This window comes from Rhinopithecus bieti, unplaced genomic scaffold (assembly GCF_001698545.2).
Source record: "Rhinopithecus bieti isolate Rb0 unplaced genomic scaffold, ASM169854v2 scaffold_8, whole genome shotgun sequence".
Classification (NCBI taxonomy): Eukaryota; Metazoa; Chordata; class Mammalia; order Primates; family Cercopithecidae; genus Rhinopithecus; species Rhinopithecus bieti.
Window position 1 is genome coordinate 1,602,349 of NW_016803211.1, and position 6,992 is coordinate 1,609,340.

The window sequence follows — 6,992 nt, forward strand, 5'->3', positions numbered from 1 at the left end:
ATCTGAAATACACATGCTCTTGATCTTTCGACGGATGGAGAGCCCTGGCACCCTGGCAGAAGCAGCTGACTTTTCTAGAGATCCAGATTGAAGTCTATAGATTTTGCAGCTACTTAGGGGAGGCTCATCCAGGAGAGGCCTTGGAGAGGAAATGCACCCGCCTACTCAGGGCACGTGATCTATGGAGATGCTTTCTGACCCTGTGACCCCAGTAAGCCCAGAGAGGAAGCCCCGTGGCCTGGGCTGCTGCTAGACCTTGTGTGGGGAAAGGATTAGCACTTCCACGTGGAGAGGCCAGCATTTGACTTCTCATGAACAAACAATTTAGACAAAAGGACTAGAGTTCTGTAATGCTTTACCTGGCCAAGATACCATCTATCATTGCCAGCAATAGGCAAGTCTTTTCACAGTGGCCAGGTCTCAGAGAGTAGGAGAGAATAACTAGAAAACAAAACTTCATGAACTTTGAGGAAAACATTCAAGGACACAGTCTATCAAATAATAATAAATTCACAACATGGAGCTCAAGATAGGGGAATGTGCAAAGTACGGAAAGGTGGGATCAGTAAGGGCCCCTGCTGTTACGTATTTATAGTTACAAGGAAAAGAAAAGCAACACAATGCAACAGAGAGCACACAAAATATTTTGGACAGATAAACTTTATATCAGTTATTAAAATAAATATAAATCAGTCAAATTCTATCAGAGTAGGAAGATTATCAGAGTGTATAAAGCAAAATAATCAACTTCATGCTATTTAGAATTATACATAAAACAGTGATGATAAAATATGGATAATACAGAGTTTATCAAAGATACATTAGGAAATCAGGTTAAAATGAAGCTAAGGTGAGAATATTAATGGCAAACAAAACATAATACAAGAATAAAATATCAAACTGGGAGAAGAAGAAATAAGAGTAAGCATTTTATTCAACAGTTGCAAAATTTATGTATCTAACACCATATCTGCCAAAACAAACTAGAAATACAAGAAAACTTTGACAATGCACAATTATAATGTAATTGTTGATAAACAGTTTTTTGAATTCTAAATATCAAATAAACAAAAGTAAGAAACAATATATTAAAGAATATAATCAACAAACTCAACTTAGTAGAAACATGTTAGGATATGGACATTGCAAGTAGTGAATATCGACCTTTTGTAAACTGGAGACAGAAAATGTACATTCTTCCCTATTTTGAGGGAGAATTTACTAGTATTGATCATGTATTTAGCCACAAAGAAAGTCTTAATAAAATAATCCAAAAAAAAAGATTTTATGGAACATATTCTCTAATTAGACTCTATAAAGCTAGAAATAAGCAATTAAAAGGCCAGAAAGAACATTAACTACATGGAAGTTAAAATATTCTTCTAAATAATTACTAGATCAATAAAGAAATTAAACTAAAATTACATACTATTTAAGGTATTTGGAAAATAGTGCAAAAAAGAACATTTTGTACAAAAACCTGTGGGATGCAATTATAGCTATATTATCCAAAAATANTTTACCAATGCCTGTACCCCCATTGTATCTAGGAAGTGACTAACTTGCTTTTGATTGTACAGGCTCATAGGCGGAAGGGACTTGCCTTGCCTTGGATGAGACTTTGGACTGTGAACTTTTTGAGTTAATGCTGAAATGAGTTGAGACTTTGGGGGACTGTTGGGAAGGCATGATTGGTTTTGCAATGTGAAGATATGAGATTTAGGAGGGGCCAGGGGCAGAATGATATGTTTGGCTCTTTGTTCCCACCCATTTCTCATCTTGTAGCTCCCATAGTTCCCACATGTTGTGGGAGAAACCTGGTGGGAGATGATTGAATCATGGATGCTGCTCTCGTGATAGCGAATGGGTCTCACGAGGTCTGATGGTTTTTAAAATGGGTGTTTCTCTGCACAGACCCTCTCTTTTCCTGCTGCCATACACATAAGATGTGAGTTGCTCCTCCTTGCCTTGTTACATGATTGTGAGGCTTCCCTAGCCACATGGAACTATGAGTTCTCCATTAAATCTCCTTCCTTTGTAAATTGCCCTGTCTCAGGTATGTCTCTATCAGCATATCAGCAGCGTGAAAACAGACTAATATACCACTTTCGGAGCCTTGGTGTCCTTTTCTATAAAGTGGAATTGTAGTCACCTCCTATGTTAAGCATTTTTGTAGTGATAAAATGAAAATGTATGTAAGAGTCATTGCAATAATGATATACAGGTAAGAAGTATAGAAGAAAGAGGGTAGCCTAGGACCACATATCAAAATTCATCCTTGTACCCCAACCCCTCTCCTTCCTCTCTGTGGAAACAAAATAGTCTGAGAATTGGAAGGGAACATCTGAAATACACATGCTCTTGATCTTTCGACGGATGGAGAGCCCTGGCACCCTGGCAGAAGCAGCTGACTTTTTCTAGAGATCCAGATTGAAGTCTATAGATTTTGCAGCTACTTAGGGGAGGCTCATCCAGGAGAGGCCTTGGAGAGGAAATGCACCCGCCTACTCAGGGCACGTGATCTATGGAGATGCTTTCTGACCCTGTGACCCCAGTAAGCCCAGAGAGGAAGCCCCCGTGGCCTGGGCTGCTGCTAGACCTTGTGTGGGGAAAGGATTAGCACTTCCACGTGGAGAGGCCAGCATTTGACTTCTCATGAACAAACAATTTAGACAAAAGGACTAGAGTTCTGTAATGCTTTACCTGGCCAAGATACCATCTATCATTGCCAGCAATAGGCAAGTCTTTTCACAGTGGCCAGGTCTCAGAGAGTAGGAGAGAATAACTAGAAAACAAAACTTCATGAACTTTGAGGAAAACATTCAAGGACACAGTCTATCAAATAATAATAAATTCACAACATGGAGCTCAAGATAGGGGAATGTGCAAAGTACGGAAAGGTGGGATCAGTAAGGGCCCCTGCTGTTACGTATTTATAGTTACAAGGAAAAGAAAAGCAACACAATGCAACAGAGAGCACACAAAATATTTTGGACAGATAAACTTTATATCAGTTATTAAAATAAATATAAATCAGTCAAATTCTATCAGAGTAGGAAGATTATCAGAGTGTATAAAGCAAAAATAATCAACTTCATGCTATTTAGAATTATACATAAAACAGTGATGATAAAATATGGATAATACAGAGTTTATCAAAGATACATTAGGAAATCAGGTTAAAAATGAAGCTAAGGTGAGAATATTAATGGCAAACAAAACATAATACAAGAATAAAATATCAAACTGGGAGAAGAAGAAATAAGAGTAAGCATTTTATTCAACAGTTGCAAAAATTTATGTATCTAACACCATATCTGCCAAAACAAACTAGAAATACAAGAAAACTTTGACAATGCACAATTATAATGTAATTGTTGATAAACAGTTTTTTGAATTCTAAATATCAAATAAACAAAAAGTAAGAAACAATATATTAAAGAATATAATCAACAAACTCAACTTAGTAGAAACATGTTAGGATATGGACATTGCAAGTAGTGAATATCGACCTTTTTGTAAACTGGAGACAGAAAATGTACATTCTTCCCTATTTTGAGGGAGAATTTACTAGTATTGATCATGTATTTAGCCACAAAGAAAGTCTTACTAAAATCATCCAAAAAAAAAAGATTTTATGGAACATATTCTCTAATTAGACTCTATAAAGCTAGAAATAAGCAATTAAAAGGCCAGAAAGAACATTAACTACATGGAAGTTAAAAATATTCTTCTAAATAATTACTAGATCAATAAAGAAATTAAACTAAAATTACATACTATTTAAGGTATTTGGAAAATAGTGCAAAAAAGAACATTTTGTACAAAAACCTGTGGGATGCAATTATAGCTATATTATCCAAAAATATATCTTTATTGCTTTTATAATTTACAAATAACTATAAGCAGGTAAACTTCAAATTAAGAAATCAGAAAAACAATGGGAACCAATATGAATGAGGAAAGATGTAATTGTAAATTATCAGAAAAAAAATAGAAAAAATAATAGAAAACAGAAAAAAGAGTTTCATTGAAAGGACAAATAAAGTAGATTGGCAAGTATTGGTTTTTTTTTAAAAAAAAGCAAAAATGTAGAATATAAGACATCAGAAGGCAGAAAAACCAAAGATCTATGAGGGATTTAAAAATTATTGGAGAGTATTATATATAAATATATGGCAATAAATTTTATTATCTGGAAAAGTGTAATCAAATAAAATTGACCCAGCATGATTGAAGACATCTGATGAAGTCAATAACCAGTAAATTGATGGTAAAATAATTAAATACCTTTCATTTAAAAATATCGTGAGGCCCAGTGAGTTTTATGGTCAAATTCGGCCTAAGTTTTAAAAACTAAAAAATCTTCTCTGAAATTTGAGTGATTAAAGACTGCAGAAAAATGGTGGATAGTGTTCTTGTTCATTTTATCAAACTTATATAAGCTTAATGGCAAAACCTGCTAAGGTTTTATATGAAATAAATCTGTGAATCAATTTACTTGTGAATACAGATGCAGATTTTTAAAAATAAAGTGTTAGCAAAGAAATTTCATCTGAATCTTAGGAGAATAAGATTGTCACACCCAAATGGTACTTATTCGAAGAATTCAGATTTCAAAATTTGAAATATATTACATGGTTCCATATTTCAACAAATCAGAGGGAAAACCATATTGTTATACCACTAGCTACTGAAGAGTTACTTCATAAAATTCATCGTCTAGTCTTAAAAAAAAATCTAAGTAAAATTTGAATTGAAGGGAAAAAGTAGCCGTGATAAAGATTATTTACTTAACAGAAAACGTGAGAATGAATGATAAAATCCTGAAATCAATTTTGTTACAATGTGGAAAAGTTAGAGATGACTTTTATTGCTATTAAAATTGAACAATGTTTGACAAGTGCTAATTGATGCTATGAAAATAGTAAATAAAATAATCAGCATAAATGCAGAGATTCAGTTATTGTATTCTTACAAAATTAAACAGACTCCACTAAAGCAACTATAAGCAACTATTAAAATTATTAAAAGAACATAGAGATTGGGGGTGAGAGGGACTGGATAAATATGTAAAATCGACAGCCTCTTTCTATAACAGAATTACTAAGTTAGAAATGGGAAGAAATTATTCATACTAGTAACAAAATAATAAAATACTTCTAATTTTATTTATTTATATGCCAGAAATGAAGAAAATTATAAAATCTTACTCAAGTATATCAAACAAGGGATTTTGAAAATACCTTATTTTGGATGGGAGGACTAATATCATAAAATATCAATTTATCCCAATTTAATATATAAATATAATACAATCTCAATCTGAATTGGACTTGGTCAAAATAATTAATAATTCCGTTGAAAGACTAAATAATTAAGAAAAGTCAAGAAGATTTTGAAAAGAGGAATGACTAGACATGTGGTTTAGCATTTACTAAAATGCAAAAGCTCTTATATTAGTTTTCTATTACTGCTGTAGTAAATTACTATAAACTTGACTTAAAACAACAGAAATTTATTATCTCACAGTTCTGGAGAAGTTTGAAACCAAGGAGTTCTCAAGGTTATGCTTGTGCTGGAGGTTCTAGGAAGTCATTCGTTCCCTGCCTCTTCTAGTCTCTCGTGGCTCCTAGCATTCCCTTATTTGTGGCTCCATCACTCTGGTCTCTGCCTCTGTGATTTTCTGTCTTTGTAATTTCCCTCTGTCTTCTCTTATAAGCACATATTTTGTGATGGCATTTAAGGCCTATCCCAATAATCCAGGATAACCTTTTTGTCTCAAAATCCTCAAAATCACATTTACAGAAGCTTTTTATAAATTTAAATAAGGTAACATTTACAGGTTCCTGTGATTAAGGTGTGGATATCTTTTGGAGTGGGGGAGGTGGCATTTCTCAGCCTACTACAGCCACTGCAATCAAAACATTTTGCTATTAGAGCAGACAAAGAGGTCAATGGATAGAATAGACCAGAAATAGAGCCAAGTACAAATGGGAACCAGAAATGTGGCAAAGGTGGGATTTCAGTTCACTGGACAAAAAGATGCTTTATTTGGTAACTTGTTATCTATAGGAGAGAAAATAAAACAAGATACCTATCTTTTTACCATATAAAAAATAAAACCCCTCGTTCATTAAATGTGAAAATGCAGAAGAAGAAAAATTAGCAGAAATTCTAGGAGATATCTGCAGAAGTTTGACCAGTAAGGGACAGACATATATGACCGTACTGACGGCCCTCAACTTAGAATGGTTCGAGTTACGATTTTTCAACTTTACAATGGTCCAAAACCAATATGCATTCAGCATGCTATTCTACCTACAATGGGGCTATATCTGGATAAAGCTGTTATAAATTGAAAATATTATAAGCTAAAAATGAACTTTTAGCTTAATATTTTCAATTTACGATGGGTTTATCAGGACATAACCCCATAGTAGGCCAAGGTGCATCTGTATTAAAATATAAAATAGAAAACTAACATGTCATAAACACCTTTCCAAAGATCAAGATTCTAAAGTTAGACAATAATTTTCATATTTTTCTTCATACATCTATTTTTTGTGTTATAATGAACATTACTATATATGCAATAATTAAAATGAATAACATTTAAAGGAGAAAAATATTATGTATAATTTGGGCCCACATCCACATAGGTTTGCATCTTGGCTACCTTCCTTACTTAATATTTCTAAACCTTACTTTCTCTATCTGTGAAAGGAGTACTGGTTGAGTATTCCATGTTTAGAAGTGTTATAGTGAGGAACTGTAAGTACAGCAAACTGCAGAGAAACAAGGAGTGAGGTGAGGAGAGGATGAATATCTTTTAGTTGATTTGAAAAGTAATTTACATAATCAATAAGAAACCTGAGAACATGTGTATTGACATTAAGAAATGGGGAGACCGGGAATTACGGATAGACCTAAAGCCCTATCTCTACCCCAAACACCATTTGCTCCCACCACTAGCGGTTGGGGCTCAAAAA